The 25003-nt window shown below is 34.0% G+C and overlaps 1 pseudogene; it reads right to left on the reverse strand.

Annotated features, from left to right (window-relative positions):
* LOC137651167 (dentin sialophosphoprotein-like) overlaps positions 1-21175 on the reverse strand; it is an 82919-nt pseudogene extending 61744 nt beyond the window's left edge.
* Positions 21176-25003: the final 3828 nt, after the last annotated feature.

Genomic DNA, 25003 nt, shown 5'->3' on the forward strand with positions numbered 1-25003 from the left:
TCTCTCCAGTAAAACTAGCACCTCTTGTCCACCCATAATAAACACCCCCCCCCCCCCACTATTTCTGCATGTTGACATCTAATGAAACACTATCTACCCTTGAAATTGAGAAAATTTGTTATTACTATTGATATTACAAAAATAATTATCATTCCTTTCCTCATATTTATCCTATTCCTATGGTACCCCAGGCTCTCCAATATACAACGAACGACCCTCCCACCCCCAGGAAGTCTCCACCTGCAATTTCTCTAAATCTGAAATCTACATAATGCAATTTCGAATATGAGAGAAATTGTTCACGGAATGCCCAATTTCAATGTCACTTTCATTCATGACTTCTGTCAGTCACGAACTTTGGATATTCCAGTTTAAATTATTTTAGGCTTCTAATTTATCTAAAATAAAGAGATACGAGTGCAGTTATTGCAAACTCATAATGTCCATTAAGTTTATCTTCTGATAATATAAAATTATTTCTTACAACCGCGCTACTTCACGTCACAAGTAATAACAATATGACAAGATTAACAACAAGGACATTGAAAGCAATAGTAGTCCAGCAAAGACAGAAAGAAGCCTTAAATAATACTTCGAAGTTCTAAAAAAAAAATTTAACACACCATCTAAGGATTTCTAGCATACATATGAAGCGATCTGTTAAAAGCCAGATGATATATATTTTGCAGTGACTTGGCATTCTACGAATCATTTCCAGAGAATGAGACGAGACTTTGCTAAAAAAAAAAAAAAAAAAAAAAAAGTCATCATCTCATCAAAGCAAAATTCATTCCATTTCCTGAGCAATACCATGTCACGCCTTCGTAAATTATCATGCAAAAATCTTTTCTCAATTTTAACTGTTTTTGTAAAGTTTTTCTCCTCGGGAGGAAACTGAATTAAAATAAAAAAATTTCATACAACTTGAAGGAATGTACAGAATATATAACACGACATTTAATACACACTGCAATTTCTTAAACAAATCAACATAGTACTATAATGTAATGTACTTCTCTTTCCAAAACAGGTGAGCACGGACTACTGTAGAAGTGCATTCTAATAAAATTTCATTAACAAATACAACGAAAATATATTGATCCTACATAAGATTGCGAAGTTGCAGCAAGATTAGGGAAGTTTCCTACACAAAAACTCCATCCACGACTTTAATATTTAAAGACGACCTTAACGATGGATAACTTTTCTTCCTCCGGGCCACCCTTCTTAGGAGATACAGCTTTCCGGTGAAAAAAAAAAAAAAAAAAAACTATAACAACAGAAAACTTGAAAATGTTTCTGCTCTGATGATGGTTGAATAACATTCGAGTGGGAAAATCCTAGGAATCCTGACTAAAACAAACTGCAAGAATAAACATTCATATATTCCCGCCTACATTGAATAAATAACAGCCCCCGAATCTTCGCATTCAGCATCATTCGGATAAAAAAACCACAACATTTTCGTTGTATTCATTATAATTCAACAACAGGGCACGAAGATTTTGATGTATTCAGCATTATTTCATCCATAAAACACGAATATTTAATATATAAAAAAGTTAGAGTTTGCAGGCGTCATGAAAACAAGGGCCAGACACTTACACACCCTTCCAGGAAACGAATAAGACTCGGCAAATCCTCTGGGCAAACTTTGTTTACATTATAACGTCACAAAAAATGGAGAGATAAACCTACGAAAAATAAGAGTGAAAGAGAGGGGAGAAGAAGTAATGCCTTTTTGGACACAAAACTAAAGATCAAGTGAGTAACTGAAGGTTGTACATGACAGGATCTCCATAAATAAAAATCAACTTCACTAGGATGCAAGGAAACCCAAGACATTAAAGATGAAGTATCCAAATGGGGATATAATAAAATGAACCATTTGTTTCGAACTGGACGCAAACAGTTAAATCAATCGAAAATACTGGTGCGTAATCTGCGTTCAACCATCAAACGTTGACATCCTGAGAGAGAGAGAGAGAGAGAGAGAGAGAGAGAGAGAGAGAGAGAGAGAGAATTTGGGACCAACCTTGAGTAGCATTAAGTGACTGCGGAAGTTTTTTGAGCAAAAAAGGAGTCAAGAAATCAGGATGGCGACAGAGACCTGGTCGGTGATGTCAAGCCATCCCTTTGGGACAGAAGAGGTGAGGGGAGGCATAAGAAGAGGAGCTGGCGGAGGGGAGGGGGAGGGAAGGGAGGGGAAAGAAGGTAGAAGGAAATTATTAAAGCCGCACAACTCACAACCTCAAATCATGAAAAGGTGAAAATAACATGGCTAAATCATCAAGGGGAATGAAACAAATAAATTTATGCTGAAATAGCTTTGATTATATGATGTAATAAATGATATTTAAATATACAGCACAAAAACAAATTGAATTAAATAAACAACAAATAAACTAGCAAGGGGAAAAATCATTAAAATATCTAAAAGAATGACTAGGAAAAAAGGCTGGAGGAGACGCTGAACTCCTAACAGCTGCAGTATGAGTAAGAGCTCGGCTGGAATACACCAGACGGAAACCCCCATCAAAATGTACGAGAGGTCCCTGGCAAAACGTGACTCCCGACGGGAGAGCTCCATCGGGAATCTGTCTAAACATACGCAGCCAAGGTCTCAAGCAATAAAAAAAAAAAAAAAAAAAAAAAAAACTCAGGAACAGAAAGTCAAGAAAGTGAATTTTCCTTTTCCGAAGTTTTCTTTACAGATATTTTCTGTCACTTTACAAAAGCGGATCAATTTACAAAAACGGAATTTATTAACATAAATGAAATACCAATTGATCAACTTGATCACATGTGTGAATTCATACATATTTCCATACTGACATATATACATTTAAGTGAATGTTCATTAAAGAATATAGGACAGCTTACTATTCAAAACATTCATTACTCTTTAATAATGATATGGCAGGTTGACAAATTGTTTATTTTCACTGTATGTGCACACATAATATATATATATATATATATATATATAGGCCTATATAAATAATGTGTGTGCATACATACATGCATAAACAAACACATTATAATACATACAGTATATAAAAAGAAATGCAGCCGTTTCTAGTCCACTACAGAACAAAGGCCTCAGACATGTCAGTTCATGTCTGGAGTTTGACCAGTTTTCATCACCATGCTGGCCACCCAGATTGGTGATGGGCGATTTTCGTTTGATTGCTCACAGCTATCTTAGTTTATATAAAATTACATATAAATATGATATATATATATATATATATATATATATAGATGAATATATACATATTGTGTGTGTATGTAAGATTACGTTCCCATCCACATACTGAAACAGGATATATTCATAATGACAATTATGTTACACACACATTTATATATATAAATATACATACATATATATATATATATATATATATACATAAATTCACACACAAACATCAACATCTGCCACATCTCCCTCAATAAAAGGAAAGTTACAAGAATATAATTACGGATTCGCTATAACAAACAACGCGGTTAACAACGTTTCAAAAATTAATTATGAGATAAAATGGAGGGCATTTTTATCTCACAGCAAAAACTCACCATGATATAATGTTTAATAAAGGAGCGAACCATGACAACTGCTTGGCACTAAAGCCATTACTCTAATGATAAAGGGGATTCATTACAGTCAAGTGTACATATGCGTGTGTATGTATATATATATATTATATATATATACATATACATATACATATATATATATATATATATATATACGTATACATATACATATATATATATATATTTATATATATATCAGTATATGTGTATGTATGTATATATATATATATATACATATATACATATATATATATACACACACATATATATATATATATATATTTATAAAATATACAAATATAATGCACACAAATATGTATGCATATATTTAAAATTTGATTATATACACCAAAAGATTCCGAACGCAAAACCATATATATGAAAGTATAAAACTAGTTCGTCGTGAATAAAAAATAAGACGAAAAAAGTGGTGTTATTGTATATGAAACCCTTAGCTCCAGTCGTTATACATTAGCCTTACTAAGGGTAGGCATCTCACGAAATGCAAGGTCACACAAAAGAATCTATTTCCCCTAAATACGAGAGAAATTCGCTAATAGATAAGAATCATAATGGGATAGGGGGCAGGAGTATCCAAAGATAAAAGAACAGAGCAACGTGAAAAGCTAAACCAGACTGTATGTCTCCTAACGCTGAGATAACCCATTTCAAAATGTGACCGCATTCATAAAATGAAAAGCACTGCCAGAATGGGTCACTATCCATTGGTTACTATCCTTACTTCAAATAATAGCGACGCTCAAATCTACCACAAAAATTTAAAACAGCCAACAATCGGAAAATGAAATAATAATATTTTCTTCAGTACACATCAATATTAATCTCTCTAAGTGATAAAAAATAGCGATGGCAACAGAAGACTAGGAGTTCCAATTTACTTTCCATACCTAAGTGACCTTTCATCTAAAGGGAAAGATTAGAAACTTGCTGTTATAGTGTTAGCTATACCAGAGATTTTTACATTTTGCTCCCAGTGAATAAATGTATAATGAACAATTCCTCACATCCCTTTATATTTCTATATGTTTGTAACACGTGGATAAAAATGAACTTATTTGCATGAAAACTCTAGTGTAAACAAACTCTTAAAAACTAATGCACAAAATCAAAACATGCAGGTATACACTTTTCATTGTAAACCTCAGAGATATATTGTGAAAATAACAAAATGTTACTCTTTGTAAATACGACAAAAATATAAATTTTTACTGTAAGTTAACTTTCCAAACACATAGAACTAATAAAACATTACGTTATCATACATATACAAAGGTATATGATTACCTGGTTGTCCCATTTATGGCTTCCGTAATAATATAGTTAATACAAAATATAGAGCTTTGGTGCTGAGAGAGAGAGAGAGAGAGAGAGAGAGAGAGAGAGAGAGAGCTAGCTTATGTTGAGACGAGTATCTGACCTCATGATGGGACGAAGTGAAAGAGTGCATTCTTGATAAAAGAGAGAGAGAGAGAGAGAGAGAGAGAGAGAGAGAAATCACCAAAGAATAGATTGGTACTATTACTAAAAACATTATTATCACCATTTCCTTGCATTAACCAAATGCTGCATACCGTTAAACTTTAAATAAAAAGTACTTATCTTTGTTTAGTGCAAAAAAGTTCAGATTATAACTGAAAAGTCTTGAAATCGAGCCAGAAGTCTTCAGGGAAAAGCAGAAAAAAAAAGTTTATTACTGATAAGAGCAGACTTATTTGCGTAGAGAGAACACTAAAGGCGTTAAGTAGTCCAACCGACCCCAAAACACACTTCTGGTCCGTTCCCAACTCTCGCCACCCCTTCCAACTCGACCTAACCCAACACCCCCTGTAACTAGCGGCATAATCATTCGGGAGACCAAGGGGCAGCAGGCAGCCGGCAGCATCCCAACCCACAACCCCATCTGCCCTGGACCAATCTCTCTCTCTCTCTCTGGTGTCCACCTGTTTCACTGTTGGCAAAACTCTCTCCCTCTCACTCTCATTCGTATCAGCAACTATTTGAGAACTAATTTCACAATTTGCCATTTGAATTTCCCATTCGGGAAAACTTCCGCAACACGGCGGAAGTGAAGGGAAATGATATCAATAATCTGAATTTCACTCAGATTGATTGTGGGGTCGAAAAACAGCTAAAACGCGAGCAGATGGTTAGGGTATATTGACTTTACGACATCGTTGTCCGGATTTTGGCTGAGACGTTTTATGATTGTGGGGAAAAAAATATTATTATTACTATAATCATCATCATCATTATTATTATTATTATTATTATTATTATTATCATTATTATTCCGAGAATAAACTTAATTTGGCATTAATTTGGAAGGCAATCTTACCAAGAACTGAATCCCCAGAATTAAAAGCATGATGAAATTTATAACACCGAAACATTCGGTGATCAAAGGCAAAACCAAAAGCAAAGGCAAACTTTAAGTATGTATTACTTAAAATGATGCCAAGAATAAAGATAAAACTAAAAAAAGTATATAGGTAAAACCAAACATATGCATTCATTCACAGCCATAGCCCATCAATCAAAGTTAAACCATCGTCATCTTGCTGTAATTCAACACCTCCCTAGTGACCTACTTTAATGCTAATCGATAAAGCCCTCGATGGCGTGATCCTGGGTCCCATGGAGGGGCCAAAATAAGTAACCCCTTTCACACTGTCATCCGCAATACAACAACGCCCACATTTCTCAACATCACGCCCGAAGTCACCACCAACGACGCCCCTCCGTGTCTAGCGGCATTGAGGTGGGACGGGATTGGGGGGGGGGGGTGTTACAGGATGGCCCTTAGTTACTTATTTAATAAAAAAATAAAAATATCGCAATGAAGGAATTAATTAACTCGCATTGAACTTAAAAAATTAAACCCACTAAGGAGCGAAATCATTATCATACCTAAACATGGGTAAAATTAATTTGAGTTCTTTATAGATGGAGCAGGTTCTTCTGATATAGGTCACTTTCACTGACTAAGCGTTAGGAGTTAAATAAAATGTCTAATATCTATCTATCTATCTATTTTTATATATGCAGTCTTTATATTCAGTATACATATATAAACACACATACACACTCATATATATATATATATATATATATATATATATATATATATATACACACATAAATATATGTATAAATATACATATATATATTAAATATATACATATATATATTAAATATATACATATATATATATATATATATATACATATATATATATATATATATATATATATATATATATATATATACACATATAATATATATATGTATATTTATACACAAATATTGAATATATACAATATATATCTATATCTATCTATCTATCTATCTATATAATATATATATATATATATATATATATATATATATATATATATATCATCATGCTAACTTGTTATCATTACCCTTAGTATAGTATCATTATCAAAATACTATGTAATTAATGCAAAAATTAGTTATTTACATAAATATAATAAGAAAAGGCTACCAGTATATTAAACAGACTGTAACAAACTAAAAAACATTAAACTTATATAAATAAGCACCAAGCAACCTCAACGGAAGCAGAAGTTCAACAAACAAACAAAGAAACAAATAAAGGAATTGGGGCACAAGCATTGATCATTCCTATTTCATCCAACCGTTTTAAATGACTCAAACATTTCCATTCAATCTGCATACCTCCATGAGAGAGAGAGAGAGAGAGAGAGAGAGAGGAGAGAGAGAGAGAGAGAGAGAGAGAGAGAGAGAGAGAGAGAGAGAGATATTATTTAAGCAGACATCAAGAAGTTAGATAGGTGCTGATGATTTATAGATAATACAAAGTAAATAAAAAACTTCACATTAAATGTGTGTGTGAGAGAGAGAGAGAGAGAGAGAGAGAGAGAGAGAGAGAGAGAGAGAGAGAGAGAGAGAATTTTATTTAAGAAAACATCAAGAATTTAGATAGGTGCTGATGATGCAGAGATAATTCAAAAGTGAATTAAATGAATGTCCACATCTTAATATTAGAGAGAGAGAGAGAGAGAGAGAGAGAGAGAGAGAGAGAGAGAGAGAGATTTTATTTAAGCAGACATCAAGAAGTTAGATAGGTGCTGATGATTTATAGATAATACAAAGTGAATAAATAACTTCACATTAAATGTTAGAGAGAGAGAGAGAGAGAGAGAGAGAGAGAGAGAGAGAGAGAGAGAGAGAGAGAGAGAGAGAGATTTTATTTAAGAAAACATCAAGAATTTAGATCGATGCTGATGATGCACAGATAATTCAAAAGTGAATTAAATGAATGTCCACATCTTAATATTAAGGAGAGAGAGAGAGAGAGAGAGAGAGAGAGAGAGAGAGAGAGAGAGAGAGAGAGAGAGAGAGAGAGAATGTCCTACTTGGAACTACTAAGAAGGCGGAACTACAAGCCACATCTCATTAATCAAACGATGGTCTCAAAATCGACTAAAAAAAAAAGTTATGACGATATCACCTATAACTGGGTTAATATATGGCTTACACCACAATGGATAATTAATTCGTTTCACAGTTGCGCATAATTAATTTATTTGCATTTCTCAGAGATGTGTAAACGTATATACCGTTCGATATATATTCTAATTAAAGTTTATATAATTTCTAAGTTTTCTAATTAACACTTAACCGCATTTCGCAATGTTGGTAAGATAAGCTCATTAATATTTCTCGTTTAATTTTCGATTCACTTCCTAAACTTCATTCCGTGGCATTTCTCAATTAGCGCGTGTAATTCGCTTGGCTCATATCTCAACGACGTTGAATAATTGATTTGATAATCCATCCTAGCCTCGCAACTCCTCCAAAAATTGTAAATAATTTGCATGACATTTTTTAATAATGCCTAATTAACATTTTCGACAATTTCTAAACAGGTCGTGATCTCATACTGAATAGGAAAAGGATTACAAACACGTAAATAGAGCAAATCGTAGTACACACAACAGTACGCAACATCAAAGCGTCATTACCACACGGGAAACATAGCTATTATCATACAGATATATACGGCTAAATTACACAGGATGCTTATTACTATAACAAATATACATCACCTGACACATCACAAAAGTACTTATGACACGAAATACCATTATCATTATTGGTATCATTTTCATTTCGTTTTACATACCATCATGAAATAACACATCATGCAAAATAACTTTGCACATCGAACACCGCCATACGCCTAATAACCCCCTCAATAAATATGAATCCGATATGTCAGGTAAGCGGATACGTCACAAGCAGGGATAAGGAACGTATACTGTTCGGACATCAGGTTATACTTAGATATACTCCACTGCTCTACAATCGATGCTATAATTATAATCACCCCTTTGGGAAAGTATCTATCAGGCTTAGGTAATGTCCCCACAGAGTTGGGGGTAAATGTTGAGATGAGGAGTTTCCCACTCACTTTTAATTTTGGATTAAAGGCATTATGAATGGGAGAGGATCAGGGGGGGGGGGTTGGACGGGGTTATAAAAGACTAATATTTAAATCGAGTAAAAATAACTCTTTAGAAATATCATTCAAAATGATTTTATTACAGAAGTTATGAAATTTGAGTCAAGGAAGTCTTAGGAAAGTTAAAACAATTTCATGTGGAAAATTAATGAATAGAAGGAATTTGAAAAGTATCTCGGCCATGGATTAAAACAGAGGGCTAAGTATAATAATAACGGTTTTGGTCTGGGTGTAAAAAGAGGTAATTAAACTTGCAAGAAAGATTTATACGAGCGTTATGCGATGGGCATTGGGTCCCAATGACACCTGTGAGACACTAGAGAAGATGGAGAATAAGAATGAGGTATTCTTATCACATGAGAAGCTCAGAGAAAAGAGAAAAAAAATTGACGAGACCAATTATGAGATGACTTCCGCCCATATGGTCTTACAAGACCTCTGGAATGCCAATTTTTAGTGTTAAAAACATGGTTGTCATTTGCGGTTACAATCAGTACGGTATCGAAGTATCAGTTGTTCCCCTCGAAAAATAATGAGTCTCATTTAGCTAATGTTAAAGTCATTTAAAGGTAATTTCTGTAAGAAATCGTTAAAAGAGTTTAATCCCCCTAAAAACTTGTTTTTTTTTTTTTTAATTGTGTGCATATACTGGAAGGATTTTATCAAATACATATTTTGTCAATATCACTGTTATCAATATTAAAATTCAGCAATAATTCAAGAGACAAGTGCAAAAAGAACCTCTTTGCTAAATTGCGAAAAATTTCAGACAACTTTGGAGCTAAAGAAAAATAAAGGAAAAATACAATAATAATAATAATAATAATAATAATAATAATAACAACGTACACTAGTTAAACGACACACAGATCTAAAATTAATGTTAGAATCAAGATATTATTAACCTTGAGTTAAAATTGTAGGTTAAAATCATTCAAACATTCCATGAGCCAGATTTTGACAGCTTTTGAAGAATGGAGAGATGAGGCAAATAGAAACTTACAGAACAGAATCAATTATCTAACGTCTGTAGAATCAACCGATTTCAATGACTATTACAATAACTAAGGAAAATAGTCATTTTAAATGGAAAGTTGTGAGTACTGGGATGCCAGTATTTCAAATACCAATAGCAATAACAACAATGCAATAATAACAATGATCAAGAACAATAAAAATATATCAATGGTATTAAAGATCTTCACAAACTAATGTCAATAAACAACCTTACAACATCTAATTAATAAAAAAAAATTACTGTATAGGCACCAATAGCAATAACACAATAATAATGATCAAGAACAATAAAAAAAAAAAAAAACATTATATCAATGATAATAAATCTCTTCACAAACTATGTCAATAAACAACCTTAAAACATCAAATAAATAGAAAAAAAAAATATAGCAATACTACTATATATCCAACAAAAAGAAGGAAGCACTAAAGTTTGCCTGCATAGAACCGGTAACAAATATACAGGAAGGGAAAAGAAGAAAGGAAAATCAAATAAATAAAAGGGGTAAAACAAAGGGAGAAGAAGCTAAGAGGGGCTGAGAATCGCTGGAAGCTATTGCAGGAGGTCACAACTAAAGGGGATGGTTTAAAGGGTTTAGATACAACCCCCATACATTGATGAGTAATGAGATTGATAGATCCTGGTTTCAGTAGAGAAAGGAGTTGAATTTTTAAATTTAAAATTAATTTTCGAGCACTTACCTGTATAACTTAATTCAGCTGATCACATATGTGTCGGCTCCACACAGATAAGATCGACAGAATTAAGTTATACTAGATAAGTGTGAGACAAACTAAAGTTAAATGTATATATCATAGCATAGCATAAGTGATCATTTATTAAGAGGACAATGAAAAAGAAAACATTTTAAACTGGCCAATGCGACAAATCATATACAGAAACCGACAAGGGAGGTATGAGATTAATATTCAAGGACACTGAGCAATGGAAAATAAATATAAATATGACAATGAAAAAGTAAAACATATTTTAACTGACTAATGCGACAATTCATATACAAAAAAAGGATGAGAAGGGAAGACATGAGGCAGATATTCAAGGACATTGAGCAGTAGGAAAACATAAATAAGATATGTTTAAAACGGCAACAATTAGGCAAAACATTAGTATAAAAACTCGAAGGGAAGGATAGGAGTCAATTACTCAAGGATATTCTGAAGTTTAAACAGTTAAAAAACTAGATAATTAAAACATTTTAAACTGAGCTGAAAAAATAAAAAACTAACTAGATATTTATCCGTGAAAGGTAAAGGAAACGCAGAACGACTACAAGACTAAAAAGAATAAATTTAGGTGAGCATATTTTAAACGAAGGGTACATTAAATGAAGAGAAAATATTACCTTCCAGAAATACATCATCCAAGTATACTCCTTGTGCGACTTTTTTATGAGGCTAAGTTGTACATCCAAAGATGTATATTCAAGTTTTTTGTTTTCCCCTGTTCAGTATAACGTACCCCAAAACTTTATAAATCTTTTTAAAATATTCTGAACATTAACTAAACTGTCCACGTAGGCTATATTTTGACTTGATTTATTCTTATAGCCAATGAACGATCTAAACAAAGCACAATCTTAAGGCACCATAAATAAAACTTACATTACTTCTTCTTCAATGGATCCATTACGGCCTTAATTAAGGCTCACTGAATAACGCTGAAGTTTCATCCAAGTATTTAACTATAAGAGAGATTACTAGGGTGCCATATGTGGATGAGATTATGATGAGGGGTAGATAGAGATGGTTTGGTATGCTCGGCATGCTCTTCACACTCCCCATGAGAGATTGGTTCACCAATCGTTCAGCTGGGCTCCACAAGGCACTAGAATAGTTGGAAGACCCAGACTTACATGGCTGAAGACTATGAAGTGCGAAGTAGATGATGAATGGAGAAGCATTGAATAAAAAGCTCAAGATAGAGACGACTGGCAAAATCTAACCGAGGCCCTTGGCGTCAATAAGAGGAGATAATTCAATAGGGATGGCAGAAAGTAAAAGAAACGCTACGAACGTGACACGAATCAATATTTCCACCACCAAAATTACCGTACCATATAGCCATATATAAAACGAAGAACAAGTGTTATAATAACAATACGAGATAATACGTGTGATGGATAGGGTACAATCACATGGGTGAAGTTATTAATAAAAATAAAGAATTCACCAGGAAGTGATGACGACTAACCCAGTTCTCAACTGGGCCACGTATTTTGTAAGTACAAATGCTCTACCAACATGGGCTATTTACATTTCCCTCCCCCAGAAGTAAACAAAACAAGGGCCGCCAGCACGTCTTTAAGCAATTGCAAATACAGAGAAGAGTATTTCTTTTTTTTCCACCACGTGCCAGTAACTTTGCGCTGCTCACGGGGATCAAATACTAGAAAATCGACAGAGCGTAATAGCTCATCGTCCGCCGGCAGCAGCAAACTTGTAAATTGGATATTAAAACCAGCAGCGCTAATTTACAGCAACACGGTTTAGCTACTCAATAATGTTATAGACAAGAAATCTACTTATAATAATTGCAGCCATATTTTGTTATAAGGCAAATGAAAAAGGGGGATGAATACATCAGAAAGCGGATAAATTCTTCAGTTAAGAACAGAAAAATGTCAGTAACAAAAACTAAAATTAGAATGTTTTCATTTAAAAACAATTCCAACAATAAGACAATAAATATCCACTCGAGGTAATAGTGTAAATATTGATATGAATGTTACCATCATATAGAAAAAAAATCATGAATTATGGCAATCCATACCAAAAGTTGAAGCACAGAATAGAAAATAACAAGTAAGTCAAGATAAAAAAAATAATCTGACAGGTAAAAGAGCGAGCCATCCAGACCTTCCTTCCATAACATAAAACAGATGAATACGAGACCTCCAGAGACTCATAATCCATTCCTGCCGGAAAAGCTACCATCTATAATAGAGGCACTTCACGACCACTCAAAAAAGTCAGTGTGCATTTGAGCGTTATACATGTGTTTGCGCAAGTCCGTAACCCCACCGAGCTACTTCATTTCACCCTCCACTTGGGGCCCCTTCTATATCCCTCCCGAGTCCCTCAAGAGTAATCCTGGAAAACCATCTTTCCGGTTTATGGCATTTAGGAAAAGCATTCCAGATGCCAACTTCTTCTCCCGGGGGAATAACTCCTCCTTCTGCAGTGTCACAAGAAGATATGGCTCAGAGTCCGAACTGTTCCCTTGCTAAAGCTGGTTTGACTGTCTGACAATTCATTCGCTGCCAAATTCCATCTCTTTCCTCCTCTTCGAAATAAAAAGTGTCTGTTCGTGTCTTGTTATAAGGGTTCTGGAAATGTGCCCCCCCCCCCAAGAAAAAATGAGAACATATAAAAGTTTTAAAAGTAATGCTACTCTATCATCATTACTCATATTTTAAGAATTATACAAATTATCAATGAAAATAAGTTGATACTCGAATGTCACTATATTTTAGTCCTCATCAGTCACGTTCGCAATAATAATAATAATAATAATGGGTAGAAGCACATTACAAAAAGTGAGTTCCGTCCTAGAAAGAATATACATTTAATAATAATAATAATAATAATAATAATAATAATAATTAGAAGAAGAAGAAGAAGAAGAAGAAAACCACTACTCTCAGCCTCCCCCTAAGTGGAAATGAAATACATCTCGTTAGTAGAACATTCCATCACTGTAAACCAGCGGTTTTCCATAACCCATAAGATACGCCATCCCCGTGCCATAGTGCCATTTATCAAGCCTTCCCATATTTGGCCCTCATTCGAAAGACTATCCCTTGGCCGCACGTACACATTGAAACTTTCTTAAAGGTTTAAAGGCCGCTCATGAATGGCAGAGGCAAGGGACAGTGACATTACCTTATCAAGCAGGACAATGCCCTATAGACTGACCATATATCATATGATCAGCGCCAAAGATCCCTATCTACCCAAGCTAGGACCAGGAAGGGCCAGGCAATGGCTGCTGATGACTCAACAGATAGATCTATAGGCTCCCCCAAACCTCCCAACCTTAGCTCACAAGGATGGTATGGTTGCAGACACTAATACCACTAACGAGACTGAGCGGGACTCAAACCTGCGACTGGCAAACGCAAGGCAGAGACGTTAGCAATCAGGCCACAACAACCCTTAAGGAAGAGAAATAAATAAATAAACAAGAAAATAAATGAAAATATGATAAAGCAAGATTAGCCTTGAAGCAAAAGTCTCCGTGTCTTTGATTGCTAGTCTAGCGTTAATGGTATTTTTTTATTCTTTCTTTTTTGGTCATCTCTTACAAGAACTGGAACTCGAATAAGTAATTTTTGGCTTGTTTGCTTGATGGATACGCATGTGAATGTTTGCAGGTTTGTTTGTTGGAATACATGTTTACTCGAGTTGGTTTAATTCTATATGTGCATTTAATGATAGCTTATATATCCATAAAGTACATAAATTTCAAGACTGCATCTGTATTGAATGTTTATCCAACTGATTGCGTAACAGTAACACACATTTGTGCGTCAGAGCATTTCCCTTTTCTAATTCGTCGTTCAACTATCCAACCTTCTCCACCTACCAACACCCCATAACCTCCCCTCCCTCTCTCTCTCTCTCTCAACCACCTCACTCTCTTTTCAACCCTACCTCCTCCCCATCTTCCCCTTCCAGACCCAACGCTTCCCTCTCTTTCTCCCTCTCCTCTACAACACCCTCGCCAGCCAGCCAACCCTTGAACCCCCAAAACCTGAAAGCTGTGATGGCGCAGTGCGGGAAAATCCTCAGCATAACCAATAAAAAAATAAAAAGTTTGATTTGTGAAACTGAGATTATCTGATCACACCAAAGGAGAGCACATGTCAAAACGAATATTTTTGTCTCTTATCTTTCAATAAAGATAAATCTTATCGGCGTGCGTGAGACTGTCAGTTATAAATATTATTCAAACAATCAATTCTCTTCACTTTTCAATTCTTTTTATTTATTGTTAATTAAAATCTACACTTGGTGATAATGAACTTGGCTTTGGTAATGCAAGATAATCCAATCTATCCATCTCAGTATATCAATGTCAGGGCACGTTTACGTGTAGGTAAAACGCATAAACGGCAATCAATTAAGGGGGAGGGGGGTAGTTTCTAACCTTACCTACTATACTCCATTCCATTTAAGGAGGCACATTTGCACCGACTCGCGGGGGTTCCCTTTTAGCTCGGTAAAGTTTCCTACTAGCTGATTGGTTGGACAAAATAATTCTGACCAATCAACTGGTAGGAAACATTTCCGAGCTAAAAGGGCCCCCCTGCGAGTCTGTGCAAATGCGACTCATTTAAATTTTTTTTAGTATATATAATCACTTTGTCCTCATGTACTTAAAACTTTTTAAATACGCAAATAACTTTTATATACTTTAATCCTCACAGACAAATTAACGCAATGCAAAATTAACCCGAAAAAAACCGAGTCGTCACAAAATGTAAAAAACTAAAAAACAACAAAATAAATTGTCAGACACACCCGATCACGCGTCATGACGATCGTCTAACATAAGCTTAATTCACCGAGGAAAGGAAATCACCTCGGTGCCGATCAGGAACGACCTCGGTGCCGTCCTGAACTATCAATTACCATTAATCACAAATTCCAACTACTCTCCCGCCATTCCTAATGGGTCCCGGTAAATTTCGTCATTTCAACCGAGGCAATTTCGTAACTGCATCCCAAGTCATTTCCTTGCAGAGATGAGTTAGAACCGACGTTCAAGTGACGAATAAGAAAAATAGAAAAAGAATGAGGAAAATAGATGTAAAATTAATAGTAATTAAATTTTTGGATCTATTCTTCATAAATATATAGATAAACAACCAGTAAATATAGGCTAGATAATTATTGGATAGTGAACATACAAGCATAAATAATTTAATATAACTTAACTATATAAATTACTAACAACAAAACTATTTAACCAAATTCAGTTAAATATTATCTACAGGTTATCCACAAAAATAGAAAGGCGATCCAAAAACCATATATAATGAAAATAATGATCAGATATACAAAAAGATTAAAAGAATGAAAAGTAAATTACACGAGGAAAAAAAAGGTAGCAATCATTACCAATAGGTCAAAGGATTCACATGATTAAATCCCAATCAATTTGATAATCCTGTAACTTGTCTCTAGAAGAAACCCTTCAGTGGCATGAAGAAATATGGATATCAGAGTGTCTCTCACAACAACAATAATAATGATTGTTTTTATTGCATATAAATTTTGCTGATTGATAGATTGATTGTAAGTTATCTGGCATTCTGACATCTAAGGTCAGCATAATACCAAGTAGTGTGGGTATTCTTTAACATATATACGATAACGCCATTGAAATAAAAAAGAGCATACTGATACGAAAGGTCTAATAAGTAATTCTGCAACATCAACAGCACCAATATATCCATCATAAATAATAAACTGTAAAGTCAACCATACAAGTTAATTTCTCATGTGCAACGTACTGTATATGTATATGTATATATATATATATATATATATATATATATATATATATATATATATATATATATATATATATGTATAGCATTGAATGTGTAATGTACTTGTAAACGTGCGTATTTACAGCACAATCAGTCGAAGAGTTTAAAGTAGCTCTTAAATGGATTTCAAAATAAAAATGTTAACTAAGCAAAACAAACACGCTGTTATCGCTAAGAAAGAAAAAAAACAAGGAAACACGAAGAACATTTCAATGCTTCCCAACCATTAACAGACATAAATCATTATATATATATATATATATATATATATATATATATATATATATATATATATATATATATAATGAATTTATATGCAAGTGTGTGTCTAATACATATAGTGTGTGTGTATCTTAGTGCTTCTATATATATATATATATATATATATATATATATATATATATATATATATATATATATATACTGTATATATATATATAATATAAATATATATATATATATAAATATATATATATATAAATATATATATATATAAATATATATATATATGAATATATATATATATAAATGTCTTTTTAGTAACAGAGAGAGAGAGAGAGAGAGAGAGAGAGAGAGAGAGAGAGAGAGACGGGAGGGGAAGGGGGGAGAGGAGGGAGGAATCGGGGGATAACCATACACATGAGAAGACATACCATACATCCCAATCAGAGCACATCCAAGGATTCATGTCGGAGCGGCACTCGGATTAGCCAACAGAACGGAGTACCAACATTTACCACAGGTAACAGAGAATTGAGTAAACCTCACACTCAGTTCTACTACTATTCAGATACCTAACCCCCTCCCCCCTCCCCCGGCCCGTTTCTAAAACCGAGCATTAGGTGAATCTGCATACAATTCTCTGACATTTAAAGGTTATGGTTAAAAAATACATTACATTGGCAACAGGACAAAAGCACTTTATGGGACAACAAACTCGTATATGGATAATCAATGCAAATATGAAAGTGATTATAATGTGAAAGATAAAAAACGATTACATCTCATTGGTAAACATTCCAATTATAACTAAAAGATTGTTCATTTTTTTATCACTGATATCATCAACATCAAAGGCCTCCGACATGGTCTTTCAAAGCAAGTCTATACCAGCAAATTTTCTTATTTCGTCAATCCATCGTCTTCCTTTCCTTCCCGTGCTTCTTTGGCAATCTCTAATGACCCATTTTGTTATGCTTAATGTCCTTCTATTACCTGTCATTCTCATTATACGTCCTGTCGATGTCCATTTCTTCTTCTTTTTCTTTTACCTGTACAGTAGTTAGAATATCCCCTACTTTAGATTTTTCACGTATCCACGTTGCTCTTTTCCTGTCTCTAAGTGTTATACCTATCATTATTCTCTCCATTGCTCTTGAGCTGTAACTAGCTTAGGTTCTAGGGATTTCATATGTTGATAATCATATCGACAAAAGATGAAAATCCGAGAATGTAATCAAATAAAAAAAATAACTATGTAAATAAATAACAAAATAAGGATATAAAGAACAAAAACAAATAAAATCCCACCAGAAATCTGCCCTCATTTCCATACGCGTACACATCATGAAAATGACGCACGAGAGAAATAGCAAATGACGACGAATATGATGATGACGGTGGTGGGACTTTGGAAAGAAGAATGAAATAAAGACATCAAAAAATATAAACACACAAAACAACATTACAGCTTTACCTAAATCTCAATCATATCAACATAACCTCAACCACATGAAACATAAAATAGATGAAAATGGCCACGCATATGATGATGAGACAAGAAAAAGAAAGAAAATAACGAAAATGATGACGACGGTGATACTGATAGTCCACGAGAAATACTGATGATGATAGGAGACAAGGGATATGAAAAGAAGCGAACCCGTAGAAGAAAAGCCCAATTAAGGTGAGCCTCCTCAGGTCTAAAACATTAAATGAAGCCGACTGCGAACTTAGGCGTACAAGATTAGGCCTATTGGAGGTTCACTAGGCAAAATCACGCGAAGGAAATAAACCATGATAACAGAATAAGTAATATTAGAAGGATACGATAAGAAATTGATATTATCATCCTTTGTATATCTTTTAATTTTAAAATGACTATCGCCAATAAAATCAATTAATAAATTGATCAGTATATTACTTAACTAATTATTTTAAGCCTTTATCAATTGTTTATTAGGTTGACTAATTGACTATAAAAGTATATAAACACAAACAATCACGCACACAATATATATGTATGTATATATATATATATATATATATAATATACAGTATATACATATACATATACTGTATATTAGATATATATATATATATATATATATGTATATATATCTATCTATATGAATATATCTATATCTATATATATCCATCTATATATATATATATATATATATATTACATATATATATATATATAATGTGTATTGTAAGAAGTATATTGATTAATCGACAAATCACTTCATGCAAAACACGTGAGAATAAGTACAGATGCTGTACTTATGCACGTGCTTAAAATGTTAACCAAAACAACAGAACAATTTCAAAATACAAAATAAAAGAAGGAAAATACTTTCAACAATAACCCAAAACTCTCTTTATTTACCCCAAAACAGAAACAACCCCAATAAAATAGATTAATTCGCTTCCTTATTTGCTGACGAAAACAGGTCCAAAGAGACAATCTTCGTGCTTGAGATTTTTGCCTTATCAATGATGATACATATCAATATATATGATCGAGTAAAAGTGGAAATCGAGAGAGAGAGAGAGAGAGAGAGAGAGAGAGAGAGAGAGAGAGAATAAATAAGACGAACAGGTAAAAGCAGCTCATAACTATTGCAGTGTTTTCCAGGAATATTTGAAAAATTAGCAAAACAAACTTTCCCAAATGTATACACACAAACGATGACACATACACAAACGCACTTGTATATATATATATATATATATATATTTGTGTGTGTGTATGTGTATAAAGTATACAAATATAAACTAAGGCAGGTCTAAATATTTTACTTTCGTCATGATGTTTTAACAACTGAGAACTTTCTGAGTCTCATTTCAAACATTATTGAACCCTGGAATACTTGTTGACTGTCAAGAAAGCGATGGTACTTATTAAAAAAAATCGCTAGACGGAGAGAGAGAGAGAGAGAGAGAGAGAGAGAGAGAGAATTTTACTAGAGGGCAGTACAAGTTTATATAGGTGAGTCTTGTAAATAAAAATGCTCTTTAACTAATAACAAGGCTAAACTCATCTTCACACAGCGATTAACCTATATACATAAACCTAATATGCACCAATTTATATCTAACTAAAAATTTATAAATTTGCACATTGTTGTCATCACCATGAGAAGACAATACCAATGTCTCTTGGAGCAATGCAATCTGCAGTCACCCATTGGAGCACGAAGGCCAAATAGAAATATGTTTACGTCACATTGAATGACGTCATAGTGACGTCACTAGTATTCACTGCAGGCACAGGAATTAACTGCCAGGTATCTAAAGTTTACTGCTGACGGGAAATAATGTAATTCTAATCAAGAAACATTACTAAGTACACAAACATGCTAAATGGTACAAAAGGTGTTTCATTGGTTTTTCTCAATTTTTTAAGATTATTAACCAGTAAATTAAAAGCCATAGACCTAAATGAACTCATTAACCTAAATATTTCATTTAAAAGTCGATTACATCGTCCAGGTCAATGGCATAAGCATATAACTTCAGACAATTTATCCCCAAAGGAAACTCATTAAGCCACATGAACTTGAACCTTTTAAAAATGTATTACTGTCAATAACAGCAAAATAAAAAAATAAAAAATATATATAAAACTTACAATAAATTACTCTTACCACCGGTGAGGGCAATCCTTGAGCTCTGATGTGTAACACACAAACAAACAAACAAAAAGTCACTATAAAGTAATTATCTTCAAGTATTGTAGAATTTTCAAAAACAAACCCTTTCCTTAAATATGTTTTTTCCTTTTCATAACAATCTCCACAGCTCTAAGTCTTCAATAACTGACATAAACAATGAGTGACCATCATAACAACTGTCATCGCAAGGTCAAGAACCAAACAAAGAGCATGTATGAATAATGACAAACTATTTGTCGCTGCAGCCGTCAACAGGAGACAAATCAGTCGTTATCATTGTTAATGTGACATCAATTACGCTCCATGGCGAGTAACAAACATCAAGACAAGACGAAAAGATGGCATAAATAATTGTTTTGTCATTAAACACCGAACAGATGTCACGCACACCTCCCTAACGTGGGACACATGTGGCACACACATAACCAACAGCGGATTACACCTGTGCTCGTATTGTACACCTTCAGGGAGAGAGAGAGAGAAAAAAAAGGCCACACCTCCCGGCTCGGCAAAATGGCTTCAACTGATACACACCCTCACTCACTCAGGTCTCTGCGACCACTGAACAACTCTGGAAGGTGGAAGCTCGCGAGCTACGTCTCTTTCGAATCCTCCTCGATAGCCTCCTACTCGGCACTGTCTCTGTCTCTCTCTCTCTCTCTCTCTCTCTCTCTCTCTCTCACTCTTACTCTCCTTCAGCTATGTCAGAACTCCTCATATCCTTTACAAATCATTAAACTTCTTTGATTAGTAAAATTCTGGAAACTTTGATTCGTGAAATTCTGGAAACTTTTATATTTGCACTCCAATTTTATAATAAAATTTTTCTAGGAAAATACAGTATATGAAAATTTTAATGGTGATTTTCCTCACTGCCATTATGAAAAGTTGTATATAACATTTTAAATAATATAGTGAATGAATATCTAAACATCTAGCATCCTGACTTTTCAACCTAGGCTACACATCTCCAGACATTTTTAATATTTACATATATCTATAAACACATAATTAATATTTTTTTTTCTGTAATTGACCAAACCGATCTATTCAAGAGACTATACATTATACATCCATAAATCACAAGAAATTCTAAACATAATCTCACTGACAACACCCCCCCCCCCCCCCCAAGGATACAAACAGCCCTCCGAGATCTCGAATATAAGATATTACTATCAGAAGAAGCAAACAAGTTGGCGGAATAGCTGATAAGAACGTAGCCTTGCGACAAGCATTTACAACCCTGCTTGGTTCCAGGAGTCGAGACGGCTCTCTCTCTCTCTCTCTCTCTCTCTCTCTCTCTCTCTCTCTCCAAAAACTAAAATATCGATTAATTTTTATCTGTCAAAAAAAAAAAAAAAATAACCTCGATGCTATTTATATATCTCAAAAACAATTAAATAATTATAAAGATCCAACTCTTAACTGCTATCTGTCAATCTCCATACAGTATATTGTAAGTTATAAAAGCACATAATCTTAGTAGTTTTATATATTTTGCTTAATGTATCTATATATTGTCTCTCTATTGCTCGTTAATGTCACAAGACCCGACTAACAGCGACTCTCTTTCATTACAAGACCCTACAAGAAGACCACAATGCCTAAGGTTGCCAGAGTTACGCCAGAGACGGTGCCACATAGTGGTAGCTAGGTCTTCTATCTCATAAGTTGTGCTAGCAATATTACCCTTCATAAAGAAGTCCTAGCAAGAATACTGTTAATATAAAAGGAATTTTCTTATAATAATGACCTAGAGAGAGAGAGAGAGAGAGAGAGAGAGAGAGAGAGAGAGAAGAGCTGTATCAAATATAACTGAATAAGTAATTTTCGAAGTTGCAGCATCTGTTCAGCTATCGACAATACACGAGTCACACTTACAAATAGCTATCAAATCACAGTTACGGGTAAACACATGGCAATCAAAACACCGTTCCAGACAACGAGAAGAGAGAGAGAGAGAGAGAGAGAGAGAGAGAGAGAGAGAGTCACCTTAACATTTCAAATTTCTTTAATTAATAAACTCACCAAAACACTCGTGAACCTAAAAGCATGTGACCACTGTATGAAAAATAGCGAGAGAGAGAGAGAGAGAGAGAGAGAGAGAGAGAGAGTGTCACCTTAACATTTCAAATTTCTTTAATTAATAAACTGACCAAAACACTCATGAACATAAAAGCATGTGACCACTGAGAGAGAGAGAGAGAGAGAGAGAGAGAGAGAGAGTGAGAGAGCTCTAAATATCGGGGTTAGACATCTCAACACGTCCAGTCTAGCCCAAACACCGATGCAAATGCTAGAAAGTGCGGAAGGTCGCACGCAATAACGGACTCTAAATGCTGCAGCTAACATTTAGAAATAGCTACAATTCTACTTGAACTTTTCTCATTATCATGAGGTTAAGCCATGCATTAGGCTTTATATATACGTGTGTGTGCATATATCAACATACACACACACATATATATATATACTGTACAGTATATATATATATATATATATATGTATATATATATATATATATATGTATATATATGTGTATATATATATGTATATATATATATATATATATATATACTAAGGTAATCCCTTTATTCCTGAAAACATGGACAGTTCAAGTTAAATCTTAATCAGATGTTGTCAATTAATATTAATATGGGGCCAAATATGTGTATTTTCTGAACAACGAATCACAAGGTGAAATGTCACAAAACCAAGCAAAAGTTTTCAAACAAACATCAAAATCAATATCCTTCTGCATCACTTTATAACGAGATTAAACATCAAAAAGGAAAGTAAAAAATTCCAAAGGTAAAAATAAATAGGAAGAAGCGTGTGAAATTTTAGATTAAACATGAAACTAGAGAGCACAATGACAACGCAACTGTAACATAATTAGAAGAAAAAAAAATCTCCGTCAATTACTGTCAATTTCTGGAAAGTGTCAGTAACGGAAGCCCCATGGAAGTAACAACCCTCCGACCGTTGTATTAGGTGTCATGCTGTCGGTACTGCAAAGGCTCTTAGTAAGACTGTCCCGTTAAAAACACTCACCTTTGGGAAACTTCCGAGTACGATGAAGCAAACCGCCCCATCTCTCTCTCTCTCTCTCTCTCTCTCTCTCTCTCTCTCTCTGTATTCAAAATTCTTGAAGGAATAATAAATGTAGATTTCTACAATCTATTCACGCTTAGCATAAATCATTTCAGAGGTAAAGGATACAAACTGGAATTGAAAAGATACAACACCACTCAATGTGGCAATTGCTTTACATACAAAATAGCAAATACTTGGAATAGACTTCCAGAGGATGTAGTAAACAGTAACAAGGTAAACGAGTTCAAGAATAAGTTAGACAAGATCATAAGAACTCTCTAAATGCTTAAACTAAATCGCTCTACCATAGAGCAAATGGAATCTCTGCGCATGGACTAAAAAGTCTTTGAGACATCCAAAATCCTTGTAACTCTCTCTCTCTCTCTCTCTCTCTCTCTCTCTCTCTCTCTCTTCTAGGCCTCAAAGCTCCATTCAACTCATTGCTGCTCGCCCCAGACTTCAATGAGACCCATGATGCAAGTTTCATTAAAAAAAATAAAAAAAATAATCAAGGCTCGGAAATGGCATAAATACATTACATTTTCATGGAGCTAAACCTACCATGTTATTATTGCAATACACGTGTTATTAGTCTAATATCACTACACTTAACAATTATCGCTGACATAAGGTATAATCAACGAAAAAAATACAGATCTTGCTTTGACTTATTATACTGGTGATTTATCAAAACTTATAAGTGCTGAGACAGGTCAAGCTATTGATGATTTTAGAGAGAGAGAGAGAGAGAGAGAGAGAGAGAGAGAGAGAGATTGTATACAAAAGTCGAAACAGGTCAAGTTTAGTAATGATTTGAATAGATAGAGAGAGAGAGAGAGAGAGAGAGAGAGAGAGAGAGAGATCTGTATTTACCCGTAACAAGTCCCGTTTACCTTCAATTGTTAATTCTCACACCGTCTGCCTTATTCGCTTCAACAATACAAACTCGGACATTTCTCTTTTTAAGCTCCCACAAGCAAGTGGAACACGGGTCTGTGTGGCTATCAGACTTTGCAATCCAGACTTACCTTTTGGTAGTCACAGAGTTTATTTTACAATTACTCTGACTGAATATTTAATCGTTATATTATTCTATCTTGTTTCTCTTCCTCTTGTTATTTCAATTTTTTATCCTCTTGTTATTTTCTATCTTATTTCTCTTCCTTTTGCTATTTTGAAGTTTTCATCCTCCTGTTATTTTCAACTTTTTATAGTTTATATAAGCAAGATATATTTCAATGTTATTATTGTTTTTAAATTTCTCTTCCACTTTTTCCATATTTC

The sequence above is a fragment of the Palaemon carinicauda genome, chromosome 12 (assembly GCF_036898095.1).
Source record: "Palaemon carinicauda isolate YSFRI2023 chromosome 12, ASM3689809v2, whole genome shotgun sequence".
Taxonomy (NCBI): domain Eukaryota; kingdom Metazoa; phylum Arthropoda; class Malacostraca; order Decapoda; family Palaemonidae; genus Palaemon; species Palaemon carinicauda.